Below are 15,354 nucleotides of genomic sequence, written 5' to 3' on the forward strand. Positions count from 1 at the left end.
CCCAGCCCAGAACCATGGCTACAAATTATGCAACCCTAACGTCGTCTTTATCCATGGACTGCTGGAGCAGGTAAAGGGCCCAGTTCTGAAGATCTAAAGCTGCAGAATCTCTATGACACAAGGCATCAATAGGATCTCCAAGAAGAGTGCAAGTGAAGGTCCATTATCTATAGTGTAGAGAAGCCAGAGAGGCCAGAAACACTTACAAGAAAAGATGTATGGACTAAAGGGTATAGTGTGTGACTCACTGGGCCACACTAAAACTTTCTTGCCAAGACTTTCATTTGTTTGTTTGTAAATTTGGGTTTTCAGTTGTCCTTTAAATTTTATTTTGCTTAGGACAGAGCTCAGATGTGATGGAAAGGATAGAGGAAAAGTTGGATTGGGATTCATCATGTGAAACAAACAAAGAATAATAAAACATTTAAAATAAAAAAATAGAAAAACCAGAGCTATCTGCCTCTGGTTTCCTTAAAATATAGCATCAGTGAAATACCAGACTGAAGACAGTATGAATTCCAAGATATGTTGGGACTTTTTTGACCTTAGCTACTAATGGGTTCCATTTGTTAAAGATTTATTTCTTTTATTTGTATGCATGGACATTTTGCCTGCAGCAGGGCTGCACACCACATGCATGCAATTCCACCAGAGGCCAGAAGATGGCATCAGATTCCACCTGAACCTGGAGTTACAGTGGCTTTTTAGCTGCTCTGTTGGTCCTTTGGGAGAGAAACTACTCAAAATGCGGCAGCCATCTCTTCAGACCCTGCACTTGACTTTTGTCCTTCTAGCCATGTGTGCTATATTAGTTTGACTGAATCACCCCCAAGCAAAGAGAAATTTCAGGAGACCAGTACAGACAAATACATGATGTAGGCATGCTAATTGTCTTAGGATGCCAAGCATCGATGCAAGGCATTGGTGGGTTCAAGATCCTGCTCCAGCATTGCTTATTGTCAGGGTTGGAGCAGATCTGTCACATCTCGTCCTGGATGACAATGAAGATTAGGACCATCTGATGAGATGCAGAATTGAGAAGACACTCCTGGTGGTGGAGGTGTGGATAGGACTCCCTCTTGATGGTCCAGCTAAGCAGTGTTGGGAGGAAGCTTCACACCAGCCAGAGTGGATGGAGCCTGCAGGAAAAAAGAGACATGCCAGTCATGAGGAGCATGTCTGTACAAGGCTAGAAAAGCATAGGGATGGTGGATGGTGCTCTTTAACCACAGCTGAACTCACTGTGTCCTGAGGAAGGGTTTCTTCCAGATGAGTGCTTTATTTTTATGAAGCTCCCCTGGACCAGATCTGCCTTCTGAGACTGACAGTGAATCAGAGAGTTAATGTGTGGAGGAAGTAATTCTATGGGACAACAAACTGGTGCTGTCAAACAAGGGTAGAAAGAATCTACTCTTTATGAATAAAGAACATAAACACACCGAGCATCAATACAGATACAAAGCTTATAAATTCCATGGATGACATGATCAGCTGGAGAGATGGCTCAGTGGGCAAAGGTAACTGCTGCTAGGCCTACAGACCTGAGTTACTTCCCTAGGACTCACATGATTGAAGGAGAGAACAAACCTCTGAGAAATTGTCCTCTGATCTTAATACGAGAGTAGGTACATGGTCATGGTCCACAAAAGCTAATTCTTTCTATTCCTAAGGCTTTCTATTTCTCATTTACCCTCAAATCTTTCCGTCTGAGGCACTCTTTTAATTATATTACTCTGCATTCCATTTGAGAGATTTGGGACATTTGCTATTTTATTCTTGTTGCTGAGATGTTACAAGATCTAGAAGGTCAACAGCAAAGCATCACCTGAAGAATGGTTAAGGGAAAGTGGCCACTGGGAATTTATGACATAGCTGAGACACAAACTACTCTAGAATGTTTTCTCTACATGACTGGTGTACTATTCAGGGCTCTCTAGAGTAACAGAAGTTATAAAATGATACTCTGTATGGAAAGAATATTTGTTAGAATGGCTTACAGGCTAATAGCTAATCCTACAATATTTGGCTATGAATGGAAAGTCCAAGAATCCAAGTCTGCCAGCACCCGACTGGACTAAGAGGTGAGTCTTTATCTTCATACCCAAATACCTCAGCCCCTAGGCTTTGGGCCCAATGGCACAACCCTGCGCCCCTACACTACCACCCATTGCAGTTCTGGTTTCAGTCCAGTTGGCAGACAGACCTCCTGCACACAGGTCAGTCTACCACCATCCCCCATCAGACCCTGTAACCCAAGCCCCACGTCCCCCAAATCCCACCCACCCTCAGAGACTGCACCTGTTCCCTGTGACAGAGCCTGCCAGCACCTTACTGGACTAAGAGGTGAGTCTTTATCCTCATACCGGAACACCCCAGCCCCTAGGATGCACCTGTTCCCTGAGACAGAGCCTGCCAGCACCCGATTGGACTAAGAGGCCAGTTGGCAGGCAGAACTCCTGCAGACAGGTCAGATTACCACCATCTACCACATGCTAAGACTGCAGCTACTCCCCGAGACAGAGCCCACTAGCAACAGTTGGACTAAGAGCTGTCCCCTGAGACAAAAATTCCATCAGCATTGACCAGACCAAGAGCCCCCACTGGATCAAGAGTATCAATAAGACCAAGAGAGGCTCCCTCAGACACAGACACCACTTGCACCAAGTGGAGAAAGAGATGGGTAGATGCCAGTGCAAAAATACAGTCAACAACATAAAAACCAATATGGCTTCATATCCAGAACCTGCATCAGCAAGACCTGAACATCCCAACACAGAAGAAACAGAAGATATCTACCATAAAAATGACTTTAGGAAAATATTAGAGATCTTAAAAGAGGAAATGAAAAATTTCCTTAAAGAAATCAAGGAAAAGTCAAACCAAAAGTGGGAAGAAATTCATTAAGTCCCTTGAAAGCCAAGAGAAAGCAATTAAACAAGTGGGGGAAACAGTTAAAGATTTCAAAAATGGAGACATTAAAGAAGACACAAATTGAGGTAATGCTGGAAGTGGAAAATCTGAGTAAACGAACAGGAACTACAGATGCAAATATAACCAACAGAATGCAAGAGATGAAAGAGCAGATCTCTGGCATTGAAGATACAGTAGAGGAAATAGATTCATCAGTCAAAGAAAACACTAAAGCCAACAAAGTCATGACCCAAAATGTCCAGGAAATTTAGGACAACATGAAAAGACCAAACAATAAAAAGGATAGAAGAAGGAGAAGAATATCAACTCAAAGGCACAGAAAATATATTCAACAAAATCACAGAAGAAAATTTTCCCAACCTAAAGAAGGAAATGCCCATAAAAATACATGGGGTCTGCATCAGCTCCAGCCTCCAGGATCCTGTCCTGTTTGAATTCTGGTCCTGATTTCCTTCAGTGATGAACAGTGATATGATAGCATAAGTCAAAAAAACAAGTTCTTTCTCAACTTGTTTTTAGTCATGGTTCTTCACTGAAAACAACAGAACCCTAACCAGGACACTGTGCATGTCAGAGGACATCGTTCAGGAGTTGGCTCTCCCCTTCTACCATGTTGAGGCAGGTCTCTCTTGTTTCTAGGATGTACTGTTTACTCTAGTCCAGCTGGTCTTCCAGCTTCCAGGCAATTTCCAGTCTCATCCCCACATTACTCTGCCATGAGTGAAGGAATCACAGATGTGTGCCACTGTTCTAGATTTTAGGTGATTTCTAGGGGTTGAACTCAACAGACTTGTACAGACAATGTATGCACTAGTATCCCCCAGTATTTCCAAAGCCCTTGCTTTTAAAACTTAAAATATTTTGCAAGTCCAAGTTTCCTTAGAAAAAAAGTATCTTAATTGGGTCTGGTAAAAACAAACCAAAAACATTACATATTTTCTTCTACCACAAGGGAAGAATGAGCACAGAAATATTCAGATGGGAACATTACCAAAATTCAGCTTTACTTATTAAATCCCTACAGCCCAATATCCAGGATCTGAAACAAATATGTAACTGGAAGTTTCTCCAGTCCCACTGAACCCCTTATAAAATAATCACTCAGAGGCTTGCTATTAATTATAAATTATATGGCCTATGGCTCAGGCTTCTTACTAGCTAGCTCTTATAACTTTACTCAACCCATAACTATCAATCTATGTATCACCATGTGTTCCTTGGCTTTACCTGCTTCCCATTACATGTTGCTCCTTGGGCAGTTGGCTAATGTCTCTCCTGCCTCTGCTTTCTCCTTTCCCTATCTCTCTTGGATTTTCCCACCTGGCTCCATCCTTTTCTGCCATAGGCCAATGCAGCATTATCTATTAACCAATCAGAGAAACACATATTCACAGTATACAGAAAGACATCCCACAGCACTCATGTGATTGATCTTCTGGGCTCCAAATGGATGGGGCATTCCTCCCTCTCCAGTTCCACTGCTTGCAACACATGCAGTGCAGCTTTTCTCAGGGTTAGTCTGGCTCCACTCCATATCTGTGCTTCCCCTCGGTAGATGGACCGTGGTCTTGCCATCCACAATATTCTATGGCACTCTTTTTACCTCCTCTTCCAAAGGGTTCCCTATGTCCTGAGGGGAGGAGTCTGATTGGAGAGGTCCAGTTTAGGGTTGAGTGTTCAAGTTCTCTTCCTCTCTGCATATTGTCTAGATGAGGGTCTCTGTATTTGTTCCCATCTGCTGCAGATGGAAGCTGCTCCTATGATGGCTGAGAAATGCATTGTCTATGAGTATAGCATGATGTTGTTAGGAATCATTTTATTGCTATGTTCCTTAAGCAGAACAGTAGTATTTGGTTTTACCCATGGACCCTAGCCTATCTAGTCTTAGGTTCTTGGCCAGGCAAGCAGTGCTGCATATGCCTTCCCTGTCAGAGAATGGGCCTTTAATCAAGTCAGGTACTGGTTGATTACTCCCACAAGCTTTGTTCCACTACTGCACCAGCATATCTTGGATGCAGTCACCATTCTAGATTGGAGGTTTTGGAGCTGGGTTGGTATTTACCTTTCTCCTTTGATAGTGAGCAGAGTACTCTTCAGTGCCATGAAATCTAGTCCATAAGTGGTGAAGACTCTAGGGAGACACTAGCTTGACTTCTCCATGTTCAATGAGTTGTGTCATTATCATCTTCAGGAACCCCACCTTCCTGTCAGTAAATGGAGAGCAACCAATAGCTTTGCAAAACTTGGGTTGTTTGGGATCACCATTGGACACCTTCCACCTACAACTTGACTAGATGTAACCCATTGCCAGTATTGCAAGTTTCATTTGGTAACAAGAGATATCCAGTTGGGGCTTTGTCTCCCCACACTTTGGTTTCTGTTTGTTTTGTTTTTGGTTATTTGGGTTTTTTTTTTTTTGTGCAGGGCTGTTTCATCTAGATCCCCTTCATATATGTATATATTTTAGAGTGGTTCTACTCTATTAGGTTTCCATAAGATCCCTCAAATCGCCCTTAATTTTACCTCTCCCTCCCTATATTTACTTACCCCTTCTTCTCTCCCCCTCCTTGTTTGACCATCCTGTTCCAAACTTGATTCCTCATCCATCCATAACAGTCTATTCTATTCCCCCTTTATGGACATTTACCCACCCCCCTAGACCCTTACTCTATACTTAAACTGTGGTTATACAGATTGTAGCTTACTTATCTTTGACTCAACAGCTAACATCCATATGTAAGTGAAAACATACCATATTTGTCTTTTTGGGTCTGGGTTAGTTCACTAAAGATGACTTTTTCTACCTCCAACCATTTACCTGCAAATTTCAAGATTTCCTTTTTCTTTTATAACTTCTTTTTTAATATCCCATTGTATAAATGTACCTCATTTTCTTTATACATTCATCTGTTGCCGAATACCTAGAATGTCTCCAATTTCTGGCTATTATAAATAGAGCAACAATGAACATGGTTGAGCAAGTAAGTGTTTCTGTTGGAGGTGAAGCATCCTTTGGGTATATGCCAAAAGTGGTGTGTGTACTGGGTCTTGATCAATTCCCAGCTTCCACAGGAACAGCCACACCTATTTCCATAGTGGCCGCACAAGTTTGCATTCCCACCAGCAATGGGTGAGTGTTTCCCTTGCTCCCCATCCTTGCCAACATTAGCTGTCATTTGTTTTATTAATCTTATCTATTCTGACTCACGTAACATGAAATCTCAAAATAGTTTGATTTACATTGCCCTAAAGACTAAGGATACGGTACCTTTTTAAGTGTTTCCTATATTCTAGAATTTCCACTAGTGAAACTTCTCTGTTTAGATCTATAGCTAGTTTTTAATTATGTTATTTATTTTCTTGATACACAGGTTTTTTGTTCTATATATAATTTGTATATATATTAGCCTTCTATTGGATATATAGTTGATGAAAACAAAACCTTTTCCCATGTTGTAGGCTGCCATTTGAAACAAAACACTACTAGTGGCAGAACATATAACGCTCTGTGGGTGAACCCACGAGTTGACAGACACATTGGGGTTATCAAAATCCATTAATGTTATGTAATAAAATATCCCTATATAATAATACATTTTTACAATAGTAATTTAATGAATATACTTTAATATATTTCTACTTGTTGTTTGAGAAATGCATAGGATGCATTTTGAAAATATTCACCACCCAATTCCTCCCATTTTGTCATCCCAAGTCTGCCTCTACATCTGTGATGCCCAATTTATATCTTCTTCATTACATTAATTTTTAATAACCCCAGGGGCAGACTCTTAAATAAAACTGACCCAATTTGCCAGAAGCCATTACTGGTCCAAAGCTCATCAGTTAGGAATAGGGGCTCAAGGACCCTTCTCATTCCATGCTAGAATGTTGACCGGCTTGATACTGGACAATGACCACAACAGCTCTGAGTCATGGCCAGAAGACACTGTTTGCTCTAATCCTCCCTGACCTCTGGCTCCTACAGTCTTTCTAACTCATCTTCCATGATGGTCTTTGAAACTTGTGGAAAGGGTGTGATACAGATATGTCATTAAATATGAAATCAATGAAATCATTAAATATGAATTCAATTTCATATGAAATCAATGAAATAAAAACAAAAATATGAAGATACAGTGAAACAAAGAGTCAGTTCTTTGAAGACATTAACAAGATGGGCACACCTTTAGCCAAATTAACCAAAAGGAAAAGGAGGATGAAAATAATAAAACAAAGGAGGAAAAAAGGAGACATGGATGGACTTTAACCCTTTAAAAATTTACACTTCACGAAACTGAAAAATCTTTTTAAAGAACTGATGAATTTTTAGATGTCTTTAATCCACCAAAATTATATCAAGATGGCATGAATGGTTTAAATAATTGAATACTAATTAATGGCATAGAAGCCATAATTAAAAATCTCCCAACAAAAGATTTTCAGAGAAGGACAAATTCAGTGTCAATTTTGAACAGATATTTAAAGAAAAACTAACACTCCACAAACTATTCCATGAAATAGAAAAAGAAGGAACTCATTCAAATTCTTTTTTTAAGCCAGGGATACCCTGGTATTGAGAGAGGAAGACAGATAGGGTTAGGGTTAGGGTTAGGGTTAGGGTTAGGGTTAGGGTTAGGGTTAGGGTTAGGGTTAGGGTTAGGGTTAGGGTTAGGGTTAGGGTTAGGGTAAGCAGTGGGTGTGATTGATAGAGTGGATATTGCAACAGACTACAGTGTCCAGAAAGTTTATAATTGTTGAAAAAAGAGGCTACAAGCTGGAAGGAGAAGGAAGGATATGACAGCATGCCCTGAGAATATGGCAAGTGTTCTAGTTAGCTTTCTATTGTTGTGATAAAAGTTCAAAAAGCCAAATTGCGAAAGTGAAGGGTTTATTCATCTCACAGGTTGCAGTCCATCATTAAGGGAAGCCAAGGCAAGATCCCAAGGCAGTGGCTTGAAACCACAGAGAATGCTGTTTACTGCTCTACTTAGGTAGCTTTCCTCTGAGGCCCAGGATCACTTGCGCACCCACAGAGGGCTGAGCCATCCTCCATCAGTTAGCAACAAGAAAATGCCAAAAAAGCATGCTTGCAAGCCAGTTTGATGGAGTAAAATCCTAAACTTCCTTTAACCTTAACCTTCCCTTAACCGTAGCCTTCCCCAGGTGCTTGCTTATTTCAGAGAACTCAACCCTCCTCCTCAGTGATAATGACCGAATTCCTTGACATGACTTTTCATATTATTGGGTATGGATGTGAGGAGGGTAAGAGTCAATCTTAGGCAGTGTTTATAAAGTGAGTGTTCAACTCCCCATGGGTGAATTACTGAAAAAAATTCTTATGAAGCAGAGATAAATCTCTAGCTTTGGAAGGAGGGATGCTTAATGACTTGCCTGGTGTCAGAGGAGAGACTCCTGGAGAGGAAACCGCAGCTTCTGCTCAGTTCATGGGCAAAGGCTTTGCCCCATGACATCAGCAGACCCTTTGCTGGGCATTCTATTGTATCCTGGACAGCTCTTGGAATCCCCAGTGATGTCACTAGTGTTGTAGCAACACTGACTGCCTTGAGGACATTAGTTCAGTGACCACAAGCTTGGCCTCTAGACATGCTGTCCAGACTCAGAGGTCTGTTTGGCAGAGGGAATGGACTGCCTGGAGAGACCAGAGTGACGCAGAAGGAAGCTGGTCATAGGTCTCCCTGGAAAACATGGAAAAAATGGTCCTGGGGCAGAGGCAGTGAGTTCTGGGAAGGAGCTGGGGAGCTTTCTGGATGTGGTGGGCTTCAGCTTTCCAGATCGAGGGCTCAAGAACTGGGAACTTCTGGGAAGGAGGCACAGAGGAATTAATGAGATTTCTGTACCATAACTGTGTTTTACAGCCACTGGAGTCCTTTAGTTATGTGCCAGTGATAACAGGGAAAGGAGAGTACCCTGGAAAACCCTAAGGTTCTCATACTTGACATCACAGCCACTAGCAGGGCAGGAGCCCCCAAGTGCTGCTGTCTTCCAGTGACCCCTGAGGTTTCTGAATTACCAGCCGTTGATGGCACACAGGTGTTCCGCCTGAGAGCTGTTAGATTCAGTGGACCTGGACTGAGACTGTCCCGTTCCTGCCAGCTCTGGGTGTCCTGGACTGTCAGTGAGGATGGCTTTGTGAATCTGACGACTATGTTTTGTCCCTGCATGGCTTTTCCATTAACATGAGACTCTGAAGCACAGAGCAAGGGACTTGGGCCTTCCTACACTACCCAAGTGATTATAACAGTAGCAATTATCTCCATGCATCTGAAAACACATGGCTGAGGGCTCTGTAGCCAAGGTATATCCTCTACAGCTGTGAGTAAGCCTTAAGAGGCTGTCCACTGGGTCCCCATGTGCAGGGAGACAGAGGAAACCAACTGACTTCTAAGACATCCACCTCCCTATAGATAGATGGGAAACTGACATCCACAGAGGGGGAGACTCAAGTCTGGGCTTTCAGAGCCTGCCTGGGCAAAGACTCATCTGTCAGTCACTTTCTGTGCATCCTTCAGTGTGTCAGGATTAACTGAGATGAGGTAGTGTATAGGGCAGGTGCTGTGCTTTGACGTCTAGAATTGGGTATTACTGAGATAGCTCACCTTGTCTAGCATGACTTGTCAGTGTGATATAACATCTGAAAGGACACAGTTTTCCTACATCACTCATTTCTTCTGGGGTCCATCAAGTATGCTTTTGAAGCCACAGTCCAGACTTCTGGTGAATTTTCAATCCAGACCAAACAGGGTGCTAGTTCTTCATTTCAGGACTGTCAGTAAATTGAAAAGTGTGAAGTGGGGCTCTGGGAAAGGTCTATGGTAAAGAACCCCTAATAACCTGTCCTCTTGTGCCCTTTGCCAGCCTCTCTCATGCTCCGATGGATGTTGTAATTTAAGCTGGCTGTGTCACCTTTCCTAAGGGCATGCGCATTGTCACAGGAGGCTCCAGTCAAGGAATTTGGCTTTTGTGTAGCTCTAGGGGTAGCACCACTGCAGTGACACACTACATACTATCCCCATGACTATGACACATTTGATTTTCTGTACATGCCTTTGCATATCTGTGTGTGGCCTCTCACTAGCCATCCATCTTTCCTCAAACGCCAGTGCAGGAATGGAGCCTTACACTTGTGGGAGTGTTTGCTCTTGTGTCTGAGGGCTCCTCTGGGGAACTCTGGTTCTTAGTATCCCCAGGCAGACATGTCACAAGTTGATAAGGTTATGGTATTTTATGAGGGCTAGAATGTATTCTGATGATGATTCGGGGTAATTTTCCTCATGGATTATGGGACTTATCCTTATTCTGACAGGACACCCACAATCTCCCACCACACCCACATACTGTAACAGCCTTGGGGATTCTCCACAATGTGCTTGTTTACATCTGAAGACTGATCTTTCCTCTCCACCATCCTGACCTAATACCCTAGCAACCTTTATTTCTCATGTTATTAATTAGAGATCTGAGGAAGTGATGAGCCGTTTTGCCAGATGTATTTGGAATACAGACTTCCAATTCCCATACTTGAAGTAGTAAAAATATTCTAATGAAGCAGAGAGAGAGATTCCTGGATTTGTAAAGATGATGTACTGAAGTTCTTTCCTTATGTTTCTGGAAAGGCTCCTGAGAAGGTCAACATGCCTTTTTGTGCATTGCAGAAGAGCTAGTTAGTAGGTAGGTGAGGTCTGTGGAGGAGACCCTAGTAGTTCTTCCTCTAGAAATTCTATCTTATCCTGTAGAGCCTTTGGTATTCTCTGTGATGTTACCAGTGTTGTGGCAACACCACATGCCTGTGGGGTATTCGTTCAGTGTCCATAGACATGTTGGCAAGATTGAGCTGGCTGATTGGGAGAGAAAACAGAGAACAGAGAGAGACCAGAGAGAGCAGAAGGAAGCTTGCCTTTGGTCTTAGTATAGAGCCTGGAGAAATAAATCATTTTGGGGAAGGCACAGTGAGTCCTGAGCAGGGGATTGGGAGCTTCATGGAGCAGGTGAAGTTAAGCTGGGCCTTCCAGATTGGGCCTCAGCATCTGGGAGCTTCTGGGAAACAATGGGGCTATTCTGCTTCTCCAGGCTTCTTAAGAACAGACCTAGATTCAAGAGTCTCTCATGGTGAGTTTAGGAGAGCCATGAAGTATTCAGGCGGCAGCTGCCTTTCTGGGAACTCCTTCATTTCATTCAGACTGGCAAAGAGGGGCAGGAGGAACAGATGGACTAAGGAGCTGTCTCCCTCTGGGTAAGGTGTTGCTCCACTTCATCCTAGTGGATTCCTACAGTTTCCATGGGAATCTGACGCCAATAAGAAGGGAGGGAAAATGCTGGGCGGTGGTGGCACATGCCTTTAATCCCAGCACTCTGGAGGCAGAGCCAGGTGGATCTCTGTGAGTTGGAGGCCAGCCTGGGCTACCAAGTGATTTCCAGGAAAGGTGCAAAGCTGCACAGAGAAACTCTGTCTCGAAAAACCAAAGAGAGAAGAGAGAGAGAGAGAGAGAGAGAGAGAGAGAGAGAGAGAGAGAGAGAGAGAGAGAGAGAGAGAGAGACTGAGACTTCTTATGGGCTGGAGAGATGGCTCAGTGCTTAAGAGCACTGACTGCTCTTCCAGAGGTCCTGAGTTCTATTCCCAGCAACCACATGGTGGCTCACAACCACTTGTAATGAGAACTGGTGCTCTCTTCTGGCCTGCAGGGACACATGCAGGCAGAATACTGTATACATAATAAATTAATAAATCTAAAAAAAAAAAACCCGAAAAAAGAAGAAGGGAGGAAAACTCCCCGGGCCATCTACCACAACTTCAGACATTCAGATGCTTTGGTCCTGGGGAAGTATGATCAGGACTTGGTGCTGCTAAGTTCTAGGCACAACAGTACTTACCTACATATGAGCTCACACTGTCCTTCAAATCTACATGGCTGGGCTAGCTTATGCCTTCCAGAGTCAGGGGACTGCGTTAGGGAGGGAGACACATACCCAGCCATGGTGCTTGATACTGTAGCAGGGACATTTGGAGTAGTTGTTGGCTGCCAGCAGCTTTGACCTTCCTTGAAGTGTTGTGGTGGAAAAGTTCCCATCAGAGGCCCTGCCCCTTACTACAGAGGCTAGGTCCCAATACAAGCCTGAGTCAGTCATCTGCATGCCAGAGATTATATTCTAAAGAAATGGAGGAGTCAATTGTGCTTGATTTGGGGGAAGGCTGCATCCCATTTCAGAATTATACATGTTGCAAGTTTCTGAAGCTGTACCAGGCACGTTGTCCAATGCCAGTACTCTTGGTGACACACACTGCAGTGCCCATGCTCATCATGGTGGTGTCAACTGTGGAGTAGGATTTGTATCCTGGTGCTGTTGCCTGAAATCCCACTTGTATAACCCTAGAGAAATTTCAAATCTAAAGGGACATTTTTTGCTTTGAAAGCAATAGGCAGCATCTAGGTGTTGATGACAATGAAGACCACACAGTAGTCATCACAGTCCTTCCTGTTTTAGGAAGGAGTTTTTTTCCCATCACAGGATGTAAGGAGTAAGGAATACAGGGTCTGGAGGAGTTCAAGTCAAAATTCACATGGTCTGAGACACCCTCCTCTTTATGACAGATCCAATGTGCTGTTGTTTTAGGCCTTCCTTCTTTTTCTTTAAAGAGCACCCATTTTTTACCTAAGGACACTTTTTTTTCAAAACCAGAGTTACTATCAAACAAAACATAATTATTTGAATTTCAAATATTCAATTATAGAGAAAGACCAGATTCTTAAAGTACTGGGTTTCTAGCTGCTCCCCTCTTTCTGAAGAAACCACAGACTGGTATTTCATTCTATTTTAGCCATTCATGGCCATAACACACCCACTGAAAGTCATCATGACCATGATATCTACAGCTGATTCCAATGTACCTGGTGATTATTGCCACTCCTTCCTTTCAATCTCTGATGGAGCCATTTGCTCAAGAACGTTAGTAGATAGGACTAAGACTTTGATGTCTATTTTTAGATGTCAACATGATGACATCTGGGAATAATATAACCCCAAAATAGAGGGAACACCTGTGGTCTATTTATGCTTAATTTGAACTACTTTATTGTGGAACTTTGAGGAATGAAGTCACACCTTTAATTTGGATCTATAATCCAGATGTAATCTGAACCATTCCTTCTTCTGGAAGCCTATATAAGTACATGGAAAAAGGAAGCTTTTACTCTTTCCCTGCTTGCTCTCTCCTTGTTAGCACATCCATTCCTTCACTGATATTAGAGCCTACTTCTTTAAGATTCCAGCATAATATTGCAGACAGCTGAGAAACCCATTCTAAGAACTGAGAAACTACTAGATTCTTGGACTTCCCATTCATTTCCAGCCATTGTTGGATTAGCTAGAGCACAGGCTGTAAGCCATTCTAACAAATCCCCTTTTAATATAGAGAATCATTTTTATAACTTCTGTTACCCTAGAGGCCTGATAATACACCAGGCACATAGAGAGGACATTCTAGAAGAGTTTGGGTCTCATAACCGTCTCAGCTTCCTTACAAATTCTCCATGGCCGTCTTCTCTTAACCTTAGCATTCCTCAGGTGCTTGCTCACTTCAGAGAACTCAACCGTCCTCCTCCACATCATCCTAATCTAATTCCTTGACATACTTTATTTCTCATATTATTGAGTATGGTTGTTAAGGAGAGGAAGGTCCATTCTTGGGCAGTGCTTATAAAGTGAGTGTTCAACTCTCCATGGGTAAAGTAGTGAAAAGATTCTAAGGAAGCAGAGAAAAATTCCCAGCTTTAGAAGAGGAGGTACTACTGAATGGCTTCACCTGTATCACAGGAGAGACTCCTGGAAAAGAAATCTCAGCTTCTGTTCAGTTCAGGGAGAATTTGTTAGCCAGGAGGCAAAAGCTGTTCCTTGTGACATCAGGAGTCCCTTCTCTGGAAATTCTATTGTATCCTGGAGAGCAGAGCTCTTGGAATCCCCTGTGAGGTCAATAGTGTTGTAGCGACACCAAGTGCCTTTAGGATATTCGTTCAATGTCTATACAGTTTTTCTATAGACATGTTGTCAAGACTTAGGCATCTACTTGATAGAGAGAATGGACTTCGTGGAGATACCAGAGCAAGGCAGAAGGAAGCTGACCCTAGGTCTCACTGGAAAGAATGGAGAAATCAGTGGTCCTGGGGAAGATGTAGTGAGTTCAGGAAAGAGTCTGGGGAGCTTTCTGGGTGTGATGGGCTTGAGCCTTACAGGATCAGTCAGGAACTGGCAGCTTCTAAGAAGCAATAGGCTTATCCAGCTTCTCTGGGTTCCTAATGAGCAGACCCAGATCAAGAGTTCATGATGGTTAATATGACATATTCAGGAACTGACAAGACTGTAGCCTTTGTGCTGGGGACCCTCTGTCTCACTCTGAGTGGGGAAGGAGACACAGAGAAATGTTTAGATTTCAGTACCATCATTGCACTTCACTCCCACTGGAGTCCTTAGGGTGTGTGCCCACAATAACAGGGACAGGAGAGTACCCTGACAAAGCCTGAGCTTGTCTTACTTTACATTGTAGACACTAGCAGAGCTGAGGCACCAAGTGCTGCTGTCTTACAGTGACCCCCTAAGATTAAGATTTCATAGCTGTGGGTGGCACCCAGGTCTCCAGTTCAGCCTGAGAACTGTTAGATTCAGTGGACCTGGACTGAGACTGTCCCCTTCTTATAGGATCTAGGTGTCCTGGGCTGCCAGTGAAGACGGCTTTGTGAATCTGGTGACTATGTTCTGCCACTGCATGGTTTCTCCATTAACATGAGACTCTGAAGCATCATCCAAGTGATTTGGGCATCCCTATACTACTTGAGTGCTTGTGAGAGTAGCAATAATCTCCAGTTTTATGTCCAGGGAACGACATGTTTGAGGGCTCTGAAGCTTGTACATCTTCTGTAGCTGTCAATAAGCCTTAGGAGGCTGTCCCCTACGTCACCATGTGCAGGGAGACAGGGGAAGCCAGGTAACTTCTGAGACACCCATCTCCCTATAGAAAGATGCGAGAACTGACATCTACAGAGGGAGAGACTCAAGTCTAGTCTTTCAGAACCAGCTAGGGCAAAGTTTCATCTGTCAGTCACTTCCTGATCATCCTTTAGCATGTCTGGTTTAACTGAGATGAGGTAATGTGTAGGGCAGGGGCTATCCATTGGCTTCTAGAATTGGAAATTACTGAGATACCTAACCTTGTATAACACGATTGTCAGTATGATATGACATCTGAATGGACATAGTTTACTCCACATCACTCATTTGTTCTGGGGTTCACCAAGTATAATTCAGAAGCCACAGTCCAGACTCTGGTGAATTTTCAATCCAGGCTGAACTAGTGCTCGCTTCTCATTTCAGGAATGTCAGTAAATTTACAAGTGTGAAGTCGGGCTCTGG

At 43.1% G+C, this 15,354-nt stretch overlaps 2 protein-coding genes and 1 long non-coding RNA gene across 5 annotated transcripts in view; 1 reads left to right on the top strand and 2 right to left on the bottom strand.

Annotated features, from left to right (window-relative positions):
- LOC131919654 (disks large homolog 5-like) overlaps nucleotides 1-15,354 on the top strand; it is a 406,205-nt gene that overhangs the window by 295,230 nt on the left and 95,621 nt on the right. The gene's annotated exons all lie outside the window — the stretch shown is intronic.
- The window catches only part of LOC131919657 (disks large homolog 5-like), a 77,713-nt gene that overhangs the window by 52,753 nt on the left and 9,606 nt on the right, over nucleotides 1-15,354 (bottom strand). The window lies entirely within an intron of this gene.
- LOC131919660 (uncharacterized) lies at nucleotides 420-14,544 on the bottom strand. Of its 2 annotated transcripts, XR_009381331.1 has the most exons (4): nucleotides 13,473-14,544; nucleotides 4,994-5,135; nucleotides 4,535-4,697; nucleotides 420-1,139 (listed from the first exon to the last, which is right to left on the bottom strand). It is a non-coding gene; the product is annotated as an uncharacterized LOC131919660 (long non-coding RNA). The 2 variants fall into 2 exon arrangements; XR_009381332.1 differs by lacking the exon at nucleotides 4,535-4,697.

This window comes from Peromyscus eremicus, chromosome 9, assembly GCF_949786415.1.
Source record: "Peromyscus eremicus chromosome 9, PerEre_H2_v1, whole genome shotgun sequence".
In the NCBI taxonomy this organism is placed as follows: domain Eukaryota; kingdom Metazoa; phylum Chordata; class Mammalia; order Rodentia; family Cricetidae; genus Peromyscus; species Peromyscus eremicus.